The following is a 14,904-nucleotide window of genomic DNA, read 5'->3' on the forward strand; positions in this document are numbered from 1 at the left end:
CGACGCGAACACAACACAAACTATACCGCTGCGACAGGACGGCAATGTAGGTAGAGCAGGTTCATCCATGGGCACTCGCAGCAAGAGTCTGGTGGGCTTCCGAAGATCTCTTCCGCCTATGACCGCAGTGGACGGCCACGCTGCCACCAATAACACGCCACAGTCGTCGGAGGCGCTGAGGAATGCAGAGTGCGTGGTAGGAGTGGCCCATTGCATTGAAATCCGCTGCCGCGAACGACGCCTGGAAGAGCGCCATTATGGTGTAGGACCGTGAAGCTACGCAAAGGACTTATGATGCGCCGCGCGCCGCTGCACCAGTCCAAAAAGGAATTATGGGGTCACGCCGAGGTGCGCGGTAAAGCTGCCGTGGATCCGTAGCTACGAAGTTCACGACAGTCCAGTGATGAGAGCAAGAGCTGCCGCGCGCTGGGTCTTGCGCGCGAGCGCCTAGGGGCTGCGCGAATACGTGTGCGCAAAATGGCTTCCGTCCAGCGAGGAAGCCGGGCGAGCGACGGGAGGCCATTACTGCGCCTCTGCTAGACAGCGGCGCAACGAGGACTGCTGCTAGTTGGAGATGCCTGCAGGGACCGCCGCACCGTGTTGAAGTTGCAAACACTATTGAAGACGGGCACATTGGTGACGGTCGCTACCGGCGGCGCGATGAAAAGGCAAACCGTCGTTGCCTGCCTGCCTGCAGTATGAAGCCGACGGCCCACGAGAGAGATGCGGGGTTAACCGCTTCCTTCGGCTGTTCGAAGGAAACTGTTTAATCTCTCAAAACTGCGAGTGCAAGAGCAAAACCTTCTCTCCCCACAGCTTTTGGCTCGAGGGAGAGAGAAAAAAAGAGCGAGGAGTCAACTTGTATTTTTGTTGAAAAGCATTGGTCCCAAAAACATTCTCCCCAGTTACCTTTCCGGGACCAAAATGCTATGATTCATTTTGGTTCTGCTTAACACCCTCGAAAAAACGTTTCTATACCGATAGTGGGCGCACTGCCCTTTTTATTGTGCTTCTGTCTCCTGCCTCTACGGTCTGAAAATGTTTGATAAATGTTGCACTGGGACGGGGACATTTCATTCCTTCTGCGCGCACATGGGGAGGTACGTTGTTTGCAGGGCACTCACTCTCCTTCCCCTTGCACGTTAATTCAGCGCAAGCACATGCTGGGCGGCCGTAGCGCCGCTACCTTTTGATATGGCTAGAGGTTTTGGAAGCCAGTAACGGCCCTCAGTATCAGGAATGTTGCGCGGGTGCGATGCCAGAGCCGAGAACTGTTCGGCTGAAGGACAACGGCATCTTTACGCGGAGTCACGCAAATGTGGTAAGGTGACTGGGTCTCCATGACACTGAAAACAAGAGGAATGCCGCGGTAAGCACGAATATGACTTTGCGCCAGTTCAGAGTGCAGTGCTTGCAACAGTATGACCTGTCGTAGTATATGTTTGGCCCTTCGGTCTTGCGGAAAATGGCCAATTCACAACTTTTTACAGTCTTCAGTAAGCAGTTTCAAACCGTCTTTGGCGAATATACCTACTGAAAGTTTCTATATGACGAGTTCCATATTTGCACACGTTTCCGTAAGAATTTTTGGGGGGGACCAGTATGGAGCATATGGAGCCGGTATGGACTACATGAAAGCACGTGTGGAGATATGTGGACTCCATAAGAGTTCATGTACGTGCATTGTATGAAAATCGCATAAAAATTGTGTGGAATTCTTATGGACTCCGTAAAGACAAGATATGGATTTCTATATATTTTCCCGTATTTGGGGGCTCTATATTCCTATAATTCTGTACGAGTGGCTCATATGAAACGTTTCAGTAGGGTTAATTGTAAGGATACGCGAATGCTTCGCCAATGCGCGCAGCATTAAAAGCACGGAAAACAAAGTTCGACTGTGTTCGTGACCAGTCTTAATGCCGCCGTGTTTAAACAGTGTATTCGTTCTTGTTTCGCTCATTACAGAAACGGCTTCTGCGCGCTGTGCAACAATGACCTCGTGAATGCAACTTTCTGGCGCGCCGTAACGTACGGAGCAAGCCAAAAGACCATTGTGGGCATGCCCTACATAGTAATGAAGAAGACTGCACTGCACCTAAGACCATGCCCAGCCAGCGTTCTCGAAGACACATGTCCGCAAGGCGTCCCAGAAAGTGTGCAACGCAAATGCAAAACTTATTACGCGCCTGTTGAAAATGACCTGAAGACCGAAGCTTACCGGAACGTGTACTGCGCCATTTGCAACGGCGCCAACTTGTCCAGTTTGTCCTGCAGCCCGGCGTTCAACTTCAAGTTATTGTCGACATCGCGCAAGAAAGGCCCAGGGCGGCACCCTGACGCAGGTACCGTATCTCATCTAGCTGCACTGTTCAGACCTGTACGGACCACGCCAACTTGTTACGTCGAACATGATGGGCTTTGCTATATCAAATACGCTTCTAGCGTCTACAACCCGATTCAAACAGTCGACGACCGGCGTGCTACCAACGGGACAACGCCGTCGCCGTTCACGCCGACAACGCCTGAAAAGATAGATTCCGGCGGTTACACCCTGCACAGGTACGTGACGGTAGTGAGCATGTCGCTGTCCGTATGCTGCCTCTTTCTCAAGATTGTAATTTTCTGCGCCCGCAAGGAAGCGCGTAGCTTCTCGTCCAAGTGCACAATGTGCCTCTCGGTTACGCTGATGCTTAGTCAGCTGATGTTTCTGATGAGCAGTTGCTTCAGTCTCGCACCCCTCCTATGTGTCTTCAGCGCAGTGGTCGCACATTATGGATTCCTTTCTACAATTACGTGGACTACAGCGCTTTCTTACGATATCTGGAGGAATGTGACCACATTAAAGCATTGTTCGGGCCACGAAAGAACCCTACTCGTGTACGGAGCTCTCTCTTGGGGCTCTCCTTTGGCTGTAGTCGCCTCTGCAGTTGTCGTAGACAAGGCCGCTCCTCAATCGGCGTTTGCCCCTGGATACGGCGTTATAGCTTGCTGGCTGGGGACGTCTGGGGGCCTCATCGCCTACTTCTTGGTGCCATTCGGTGCGCTCCTCATCACCTGCGTCGTTCTCTACATCAAGACGGTGTGTTACATACGGCGTACCTCGTTGGCGGTCAGGTCTCGCAGCACTGAAGACATCAGGGCCAGAGAGCAAACCAACAATATGACGCTTTTCTCTCGCCTCTCCGCCATCATGGGAGCTGTGTGGATCCTAGCCTTTGTGGGAATATTCTTCGCCAACGCGGTGGTAGATTTACTCATAGACGCTCTTGTTGGTTTAGAAGGGGTCTACCTTTTCTTTGCTTTCAGAGACCACCGGTATATTTGCGGGTCTGGACGGAACCGGGGAATCAAGGCATTCATAAGCAGGTCCCGAACGACATCCCATTCGAATGTTTCGTCGTCAAAAAAGTCTGGAGAGCTGACTGATTAGAAAATTGTTTGTACTGATGGCACACTGAGGTAAAAGTACACCTTTATTTAAGCATCCTATAATGTCCGCGCATTAGTTGCACCAGGCGGAATTCTTTTCTCGTCTTGGTGCACTAATTAAGGGGCTGGTTATGACACACTCACGAAGAAAGTCAACGGTCATCAAAACCAGTGAATGCATAGGGGCTCTTTATTGATATTTATATACATTTTTAATATGTGTTCCTGATAAATGGGAAATTAGTGCCGCACTTATTTTATCTCTGAACGGCAATTATTTAGGAAGGAGAAAAAATAACAACCACATACTACCGGTGGAATCCGATGCCATGCCCTACGAGTTTCGCGTGCGGTGCTCTACCAACCAAGCAGCCCGCAGATATCTAACATAACAACTATTAGGTTGGAGAGCACATTAGAGACAATTTAGAGCTACACTCCTGCACGTGTTTGAAAAAAAGTTGCTTCACCTAAAAACCTGCACACAATGCTGGGTAGCGGACGCTAGTGGGTGCGGCGTGGTCTTTGCATATTTGTAGGAAAAACCTAACTATGTCCAATACGCTAGAGGAACACTGCGCATGCACTGTTTCTTCAGTTCAGTACAAGCACACTTTATTTAAGAACTGGGTTATCACTACATTCTAGACGAAAAGACGCAATGTTTGCGCATAACCTCAGAAATCTGGCACAAAAGGCCTTTCCTAGTTTCTGCATTCACTAATGCTTCCACAAGGCTGCCTCATTACGTTCCCAGCAGAACGCACTCTTTAAGATGATGGTCGGTTTGCGTACTTAGGTCAAATGCAAATTAAGTCCGCTAGCGCTGTGTGGCCATGGTTTTGCATTGCTTCACACTGTTCACCTTGAGTTTGTGTATTCTGTGCGAGTGTATTCTGTACATTGGCTGTGTTTACATGCCTTGCTGAAGCATAATTATATACGACACAATGTGCATTACAGTCGTTCTATACATGTATATCATTCGCAACGCTCATTCTGCCAAAAATGCAGCCCCGTTTGTGTTGTATTCGTCAGCGCATTGTGAACAGAAAAGCAGATGGCCCATCTGCCACCTAGGTCGCATGACCTTGCGATGCCATCACAACCTGTGTACCGTAGAAGGTGGTAAACACCTAACCTGCAACTTAGTTCACGTGAACTTGTGGCGTCATCACAACCTGCCCAACGTGGCAGGTGGAAAATACCTGTCAACCAGAAGACCAAAACAAACGGCTTTTTCATGAATGTTCGTTTAAATGCTAGTGCTCGAAAAATATTACAACCTCACCGCTACTTCGAAATATCGAATGGGCCCCAATTATTCACCTATACCCATGCCACGTAGGTGAGTACTCACCAGTGCTGACCTATTGGGCAGAATCATGGAGTCTAACGAAAGATGTTCCGTTTAAGTTCAGGAAAACGCCGCGAGCTGTGGAAAAAAAAGAGATAGGTGTAACGTTAAGGCACAGGAAGCGGGCAGAGTGGGTGAGGGAACAAACGCAGGTTAATGACATCCTAGTCGAAATAAAGAGGAATGGGCTTGGGCAGGGCATGTAATGTGGAGGCAAGATAACCGCCGGTCCTTAAGGGTAACGCAGTGGATTCTAAAAGGAAGCAAGCATATCAGGGGGAGCTAGAAAGTTAGGTGGACTGATGAGAGTAAGAAGTTAACGGCCGAGATTAAGAAGTTTGCGGGGATACGGTGGATGCAGCTGGCAAAGGACAGGGTTAAATAGGGAGAGACAGGATAGGCCTGTTCCCTGCAGTAGGCGTAGTCAGGCTGATGATGTTGAGGAAACGGTGCTACTTAGCCATTATTTTACCGTTGACTGCAGTGACCACAATAAAGGGGCGCTTACGTATTGCTTAAATGAACAGAATTAGGAGACATTAGTTTTTCTCTTGGAACAGCCTGTTTTTTGTTCTCTGTTTACTAATGTACACAACTTAGATGAGGAAACTAGAAATAAATTGCTTACTGGTCACAGTTCATCAATAATTACAGTGCAAGGCTGCAGTACATAAATCTGGAAAGAAACATTCACCTCATAATTATCAACCTGTTTCAATCACGATCATTCCTTTTAAGATTTCTAAAGCTGTCCTTTTTTTCAAATACAGTAAATTTCTTGGTATCAAACTTGTTTTTTTTTTGTGATAACATTACGAGGGTCGTGAAGCCGAAAACTGTTGGCGTCGGCGTTCACCAGCTAGGTGGTGTTTTGTGCTATTTGTCTCTCTCCACCTGTCACTTTTCAACCACCCCCTCTGGCCTTGCTCTGTCCCATCCGAATTCTAGGGGAGCGGAGGGAGACGTCAGAAGAATAATAACTCAGCAACACTTAAAATGAGTAAGAACGAAATAACTCAGACAACAGGCAACAGCAGGCCTACGTGCAAAGACTGGAGCCTCACGAAGGACTATATGCGCGGAAATGAGGCTTGCGAGATGTGTTCTTGCTCGTATTTCGCAAAAAGAGCGACCTGGGTCGCACAAGCCTTATCGGTGGCCTTGTTTGAAACAGCCACCTGTCAGTGCAGTGGAGTATCGCTTAAACAATGCACTACTGTGTCAGTAGCGGTATGAGGACTCTCCGACATATATGAATGTGACACATTTTGCGTACTTGCGTAGTTGGAATTGGTATAACATAAGGAGTAATGAGATGGGGAGTGAAAGACAATGGACTCAGAATTAAAGAAAAATTAGTATTGGAATAGAATCAAAACTGGAATAACAGCCGCCGCGGTGGCTGAGTGGTTATGGCGCTCGGCTGTCGGCCCGAAAGACGCGGGTTCGATCCCGGCCGCGGCGGTCGAATTTCGATGGAGGCGAAATTCTACAGGCCCGTGTACTGTGCGATGTCAGTGCACGTTAAAGAACCCCAACTGGTCGAAATTTCCGGAGCCCTTCACTACGGCGTCTCTGATAGCCTGAGTTGCTTTGGGACGTTAAACCCCTACAAACCAAACCAAAACTGAAATAATAGACTCGCGGCTGAAAGAAGAACACCATGCATTTCCTTCACATCAATCCAATTGATCATCCACAAATTTTTCCTTATGCCCAATATGATTATCGTAAGCCAATGTTCCGAAACAAAAGTTTTCTTCTCTACTCACAGGTTGTATGCTATTCTAGATCATGGTTTCACTGCATATTGCCAGTAGGCGAAGGTTTTGACAAAGTTTGTCACCGGTTTTTTCTTCTAACACTGCCCTTGAGAACCCTTGTTACTCATGTGGCAAAATGACGGCTCCTTTCTAAAAGGACATCAGCAGCTCGTAGCAGTGAATGGTACCAACTCATATTTTCACACCGTTTCTTCCGGTGTTCCACAATGTGCCGTCCTTGGGCATTTATTTTATTAATATTCATTAGTGACTTGTATTCTATTAGCTAATCATTTCAGTTATTAGCATATATATCCTTCTCGGTCAAATATTAACCGATGATGATATACACGCAATTTGAACTGCTATTAAAATATTTGCGGTTCGTGCCATTTATAGAATGTGACACTAAACGTTAACCAGTGTAAACACCTGTGCGCATCGAGGTCTTTCCAGCCAGTTACCTATATATATATCTCCTTAACAACATCATTTTCGAATCTCTTGCGTCAATCAAGTACCTAGGCGCTAATATAGCTTTGCGATCAATTTTTATAGACTGAAATGTGCCTGCTGTTTCTAGGCTAAAAAAGGCGCGCGTGTAATGAGCATAGCAATGCTAAAGTTGTGTCTGTCATGTGTTCGATTATCGGTTTTCTTGTATCGTGTGTATGTAAACGCTTGTCATTGCATACCGCCTTTCATATATTTTTATACTTTTCCTCCACCTCTTAGTTTTGTAAATTTATGCTACATTGTGACTGCTTTTTTTCCCGATTAGTAGAAGATATCGTACAGATTTTTCTTGTACTGCTGTGACTGTTTCCTGCTGCCGGCTCCCATGCCTCGTCAAGCTGTTCCTACAGCTGTTTGCTTGGGAGACCGTCAACATGGTAAATAATTGAAAATAAGGGCCAATTGAACAGAATTGAATTAATATTGCTCTAAGCTTTAGCTACACAACTCCCGTCAAAATTCGTAAACAAAGCTAACCGCATCGTAGGGTACTTAGAACGAAACTTCCTCTCAGCCCCTGCTAACACCAAGCTTCTCCTTTACAAGACAACAGTTTGTTTGCAATTTGAGTACGCATCTGGAGTCTGGGATCCAGGCACAAGTAATCTCATTAACCAGCTAGAAATTATTCAAAACAGCGCAGCTCGTTTCGTATTCCCGAATTATAGTCACACTGCTCGTGTATCTACAATCAAATCAAACAACAGCCTATTACCTCTCGCATGACGTCGAAAGCTCGCAGGAGCAAGCCTCTTTTGAAGATCTTTTAGCGAAATGATTTCCATGATGAACTGACCAATCAGTCATCACATGTGTCATCGCGCATAGAATATATTCACAAAGTCGGCATGATTCCATGCAAAATAAAGGTTTTTCTGATTCATTCATAGCCTACACATTGACTGACTGCAAACGCCTTCCCTCTCCTAATGCAACACTCAATAAATTTAGATTATTTCGTTCTGCCGTACCCAATATACAGCAACCAAACATTCCTCAATATTGCAAAATATTCTCTTACTTTCATGTCCCTGAACAAAGAGATTTCATTTAACCACCGTGTCTATTCCGAAACGTTGCCGCCAATTCGATTGCATATTGTGCTAAGATATTTTGTTATATGACTTCATTCGTACACAATAGGAAGTTTTGCTCTGTATAATGCACACGTCACCTGTTGCTTGCATGTTACTTGTATGTCTATGTTATTGTTGTGCATATTTCTATTTGTTGATTAAACCCACTCCTATATGTAATGTAATAATGAGGGTAAAATAAATAAATTAAACAAGAAAAACTGTGGAGGTTTGGTTTATGTTACCCCGTTTCTTTCCTCAGCAGCTGCTCTTCACAAACGACCTACGTTTTTTCTAAGCCTTTACTTTTCTGCACTCACTTTCAGCCAGTGATATTAGATTTTCAGTGGAGTCTTGTTGCTACCATTTATGAGATAACCAGAACAATGGTATGAATCACACGAACCAGCATGTAGAACCTTTATGCTGTGGAAGTGTAGTAACAAAAAATCACCACAAACCGCTGCTAAGCAAAAGAAAAACAAAATTTTGTTGTATGCAGTGAACATGTCGTGCGAAAACTTCACTTTTGGTGATAACTGGCCTACGTAAAGTCCATTGGTGCTTTCACGGCCAAAAGGCTGCAAAAGGCTTGTTGGTCTACTGTATGATGGAATGCAGTGCATCAAACTAGAGAAAGGACTGGATCGCGAGAAAAACGAACAATATTTTTTTTTATTTTTAGAAGTTACCGGTTAAGTAGAGTACAGTGCGGCTTAAAATGAATCTGTTCTCTGAGAGAGAAGTATGTTATCCAATAGAGAGCTGACAAGATGGGGCCCTTTCATGGCAGCACTTTTGTCAAACATAAATAGGCTTGAACGCATGAAATCGTGGGTGTCCAAGCCACAAAATAAAATTAATTAAATGAATAAGTGCCAGCATGTTCTTTCATAACATGCGCTAGTACTTAAAAGAAGCGTGTGGAAATGCCCTGGTCAGTGCACTATTCAATACTCCATCCTTAGGCACCTGTCTGCACAGTGATGTGTAGCGAAGGAGAGGCAGATGACCTCCATCTCGAGTTGGTAGACTTAAGCAGAAACATAACTGCGCATATAGGCTAGATAAAAAAAAATAGGGAGAGATGCAGCAAACGGGTTTTTTTCACAGATGCTACAATAAGTTATCCACGCAAACTAGAATAGCACTTTGGCAGAGCAGCTTTAAAATAAATATTTCATGAGTAGTAGCATAAGAAGTACCTTCGCATACAACATCAATGCAATAAAAGCACAACGGAAATCAATATATTTATCCACTTGAGTCCCAGACTGATTAAATAATGGAAAGTTTCATGACATTCCCAGAAATGATGTGAAGACGGTAATGATTGGTATTGGCTGGTACAAAATAATTGTAATTAATACCATGCCAACATGACATGTGGCCGATGAAGGTCAGTTACATCAAATCTATCTCATTCGTTTATTTTTCTTTGTTGCACTAGAATAAATACGCAGACATTGCTTGCACCAATTGCCAGCAGCTAGTGATGGGTCCAGTGCAAAAAAGTACATAAATTGCCGCCAAAATTTGTCAGGGTTTGAGAGGTAAACATTGCAATGGACGGGCACAAGTTATCACTCTAAACGCTAGTAAAAGTACCACTGAAAAGAAGTCATAGAAAATATATACTAACACAATACAAATCAAACAAGAACGCGTATACCTTATATAAATATTAGAGCATGTGAAATGACTATATAATTTCAGCTCGCAAATACCACAAATAATATCAGATCGCTAAGTTAACAATGAATGTAAAATATCATATGTAACAATGAAAGATCACATCAGATTGAATACTGTTACATATATATGGTTTCGTGAAGATAATATAAGGCGATCGACGTAAGTTATTGTTGTCGAGCGCAGTTTCAAACAGAAAGTGTTTAATTCATCTTAAGGTGATAATTTTTAGACCAATATGAAACTTCTTTGCAAGGTTTAGGGCATGCGGTATACTAGCCTCGTCTTGTTTGCTTCTTCCTTTGTGTCGCGTCTTCTGGCTGGTTTAAAATGAATGCGGTATACTATTCCTGATTTTTGTGCTAGTAAACTCTAGCATACGCTCAAGTTAAGTTGCCGGTCGTGTTGGTGATGATATACCATGACTACAGTGCGACGAAAGGCACATAGCCGAATGAAACACTCAGGGACACAACACAGCGCTGTGTTTTGTTCGGCATTCAGCTGGACCGCCATTTGTTGCGTCCCTGAGTGTTTTCTTCGTCTAAGTCCCATTCATTGCGCTGTAGTCACGGAGCATACGCTCACCATAAACATCTGTTTTTACGAGTACGCTAGCATTTCTGAAGGTATGGGTCCGTGTTTCATGTGACCAGATATAAAACGTAGATATATCAAAGGGGATGTTGTTACTATTTCGTGGATAGATTCAGCAGCAATTTTCTCACCAAATTTAGTAAACAGTAGCTTGCTAGGTCGAGTAATGTCAGAAAACGAGATTATTTTAAGTGTTGTATGTATGATCGTCTAATGTGACTCTAGTCAAGTGCTATGTGCGATCCCACGACTGGATGCAAAGTAACAGGTATGTGCTCATGTCAAGTATAGGACTGGCAGAACATAGGCATAAAAATATTCCCCTGTTTGATGCACAGTACAGGTAACCGACCCACTATTCTTGGAAACGGAACCAATGTTATGTTGCCAGTGTAAGTGCTTATCCATGGGTCACACCAAGCTACGTAAAGAGATTGGTTGATTCAAGCTGGCAAGCAGTTAATCTAATATCAGTTGAACCCAGTGATTTTTTTCGGGACTGGCACAGTATGTGTTTAGATACTTTAGTATTGAATGTTATTTTGTTGGAAAGATACCTGTCAGATTTTTTTAGATTCTGTCTCTGCGATGCTTTCCGTGGGAAGATACCTGTCAGATTTTTTTTTTCGATTCTGTCTCTGCGATGCTTTCCAGTTGGGCAGCATGATGAGCAGTAACTATAATGGAAATGTCACTGCAGTGTATATGAGAGCGTCGGCTAAGGTTCGTATCTGAGAACAGTCAATGACGTGACGTGAAAAAAGCAACGGACCAAGAAGAGACCCCTACGCTATTCCTGTGCGCACTTACTGCATGAGTGATGTTAGATTATTCATTTCAACAACTGGTTGGCGATATGTGAGATTAGAAGAAAAAAAGTCAAGCAATCTATCGCGATATCTGTTATTGTCAATTTTTGAAGCATAATGTCATAGTTCACCATGTCGAAGGATTCTTTTATCAAGAAAAATAACAGCTGCGAGCTAGTCATTGTGTAATCCACTACACAGTAAGTAATGCACTATTAGAGTTCGCAGAAAGAAATAACTTTCGGAACATGAATACCTTTTTGCGCAAACAAGAAAACAGGAAGTGGACGTGGAATACCCACAGTAATGACACTACAATTGAAAATAACTTCATACTATGCGCTCATACTGGTATCGTGGAGGATGTGAAGGTCCTCGGAAAGGTGCGCTGTAGCGACTGTAGAATACGAGGGTATTGAATCAGATTGTACTTGAACAGACAACGGAAGAAGCTAGTGAAGCGGGAGCCCATTAACGAGTTAGCGGTAAGAGACAAAGTAGAGGAATTGAACGTACCGGTGCAGAACAGATATTAGGCTCTAACTGATTAAGTCGATCTTAATGCTCAAACAATGAGAAATAATCTGAGAGCTATCATTATGTAGAAGGCAGTAGAATGCAGTAGAAGGCAGGCGGTTGGATATTTCGACATCAAACCGGAAAGCAATCTGAGGAGACGAAACATCTGGTTAAGAAACTCCAAAACATGAAACTATCTACTCCTGCAGACAGAATAGAACTGGCAGATCTATAAAAGTTAATAAATAAACGCAAGGTAGCCGACGCAAGGAAGTTCTATATGAAGGCAATTAACAGATGTAACCTAAAATCGGTAAAAAGGAAATTAGACAAGGGCGAGATGTATGCGTTAAGAGACAAACAGGGCAATGCCATTAGCAATATGGATAAGTATCTAAAGTATCCGAAGAGTTCTACACAAATGTATGAATTAGACAATGTAATCAGAACGATAATGAGAAAGGCAGTTGCGCACATCAATGAGACATGCCGCCAGTAACGAAAGAAGAAGTAAAGAAATCCTTAGGAGCAATGCAAAGGGGAAAAACAGCTGGCGAGAATCAGTTAACAGCGGATCTGTTGAAGAACGGATGGTAGATTGTGCTGGAAAAAATAGCTAATGTGTATACGCAGTGTCTTATGGCGTCGACCGTAACAGAAGCTTGGAACGACTTGAAAAATTACAGAACGATCGACTGACAGTCCGTTGCCTACAAGGTATGTACTAGGGTAATCGCTAATAGAGTGAGGATAACCTTAGACTTCAACAAACCAGAAAATCACACAGTCGAGCAGACCTTGCAGTATTAGGGTGCAGAAAAGTCTTGTGTGAAAATACTGGACAGTTGAGGTTCTTTCTTCGTGCTCCACAACCGGTGCCCCACCGTCCGAGACTGTATAGCAGACTAGATCCGGCGACACTTGACTGAAGGAAGGAAAACTGAAACTGTTTACAGGAATTCACATATTTACAACAGAATAAACGGCAAGCATGATTACATGGAACTGGCTAAGGGAAAATCTTCCCTCCTTGGCATCACCGAAGATGCAAGGGATCTAAATCTAGCTCAGAACCCTTTGTCTGAGCTCCGGGGCCCGGTTTTAAAGACCTAGAAGCCTGGCCCATCTCTTGCATCGCCCAATCACAACAAGCACATGATTGGTTCACAAACTGCATGACAAGCCTTCCAGTTTCGGCAAGGTTCTAAACCGTCTGCCTAAAATACATAGCACGAAAAGAACGCCGAAATTTCTATAAGGAAATAGAAATCAGGGAATAGACCCTAGAAATGATTGGCCCACCAGGTTTACGTGCCACCTCCCATACTTCCCAGTATTACTGATACTTTCTCTCAGAAGAAGAAAAGCAAAAACAACCACACATCGTGCCCGCACGTGCAATCGGTTTCGTCGAAGTTCGTCCACCCTGACGCCGTTCCGCAATTAGCTATGTCGTCGGACTCCAGCGGGGTACTTCCGCTGTGCTCAACTACCAGTTCGGTCCCTACCTTCCCATGGGGATTAGCGTTCTCGTGAGCATACGCGGCTTAGCTTGCCGCCGGCCTACCGGCTAACCAACGCCCCATAGATACCCGATCGGTGGGGTTAACTCAAATCTGGCAAAAGAATCAACCAAATTAGGAGTTAAAATGGTTGGTGTCGCGCTTTAAGCTCCATATGTGGAATAATTTCCTCCACCAATATGATGCTGAAATGTGGTTAATCTATTAACTGATTGGTTGGAGCCTCCAGCGTGCGGCAACGATAACTTAGCTTCCTTTGTTAGAGTCGCCACCCCGTAGGATCCCCGCGTAGGCTTCGTTTCCACAGAACAGCTTTTTTTCTTCAGCGTGTTTCCTGAGCTACGTTGAAGCAACTGCGATAGAACAGAGTCTCAACGCCGTGATTTCGATTAAGCTAAGAGGGCTTTAGTGTTCTTCAATAATATTAAGAAACCAAGCTTCAAAGACGTGAAGATAAAAACAAACAGTGCCATGCCAGATTACGTTCCGCGGAAGGGTGTCAGGCAGGGAGACACGACCTGGCCAATGCTATTCACTGCTGGTCTACAGGAGGTGCTCCGAGGCCTTGATTGGGAGCCACCTGCGATAAGAGTTAATAGGGATTTCTTAGTAATTTGCGATTCGCTGAAGACATTGCCTTGCTAAGTCACTCAAGAGATGAACTGCAAAGCATGATCAATGCGTTAGACTAGGAGAGCAAGACGATAAATCTGAAAAGGAACATGTAGAAAAGCAAACAAATCTTCAAGAGTCTCACAATGAAATAGCAAATCGCCAATGGCAGCGAGGTGCCGGTATTGATAAGGAAATATGTCTTCTTTGGGCATGTAGTGACCGGTGATGTGGATAATGAGAGGGACATAACTAGAAGAATAAGAAAGGGGTGGAACACATATATAGCAGGTTCGCTTAGATAATGAATGACAGTTTACCAGTATCCCTCAAGAGAACATATACACCAGCTGTATCTTACCGGTGCTCACCTTGCAGCATAAACTTGCACGCTATCGAAAAGGGTTCAACAGCGCAGCGAGCTATAAAGAAAATGCTTAGTATAACGTTAAGAAACTGCAAGCGAGCAGAGTTGGTGATAGAACATACCTGGTTGGTGATATCTTAGTCGAAGTCGGAAGGAAAAATGGGCTTGTGCAGGGCCTGCAATGTTAAAGCAAGATAACCGCTGGTCCTTAAGGGCAATGGTGTGGATTCCAAAAGAAGGCAAGCGTAGCAGGGGCGGCAGAAAATTAGGTGTGTGCAGAAGATTGCGGGGATATGGTGGGCGCAGCTGGAAAAGGACAGAGATAATTTTAGAGATATGGCAGAGGCATTTGCCCTGCTGTGGGCGTAGTGACTTTGATAATGATGATTAATACTACCACCGCATAACGAGGGTCATCTTCTTACACGGTACTTGCATCAGTCTGGTCAGGCCGCTTCTCCGGAGGTAGCCTGAGATAGCCCTTCATAGGAACCGGCCCTCCGCCAGGCCGCAGTCCGCGAAAGCCGCAGCTTTCAGGTCAAAGAGAAAGCCGAGGCACACAGCAACGCATAGCGAGGCCGGGACAGGGGGGGGGGCGAGGAAAAAATGGCCATCCCGAGGTAGCATCGATAAGGAAGGGA

Source organism: Amblyomma americanum, chromosome 8, assembly GCF_052857255.1.
Source record: "Amblyomma americanum isolate KBUSLIRL-KWMA chromosome 8, ASM5285725v1, whole genome shotgun sequence".
Taxonomy (NCBI): domain Eukaryota; kingdom Metazoa; phylum Arthropoda; class Arachnida; order Ixodida; family Ixodidae; genus Amblyomma; species Amblyomma americanum.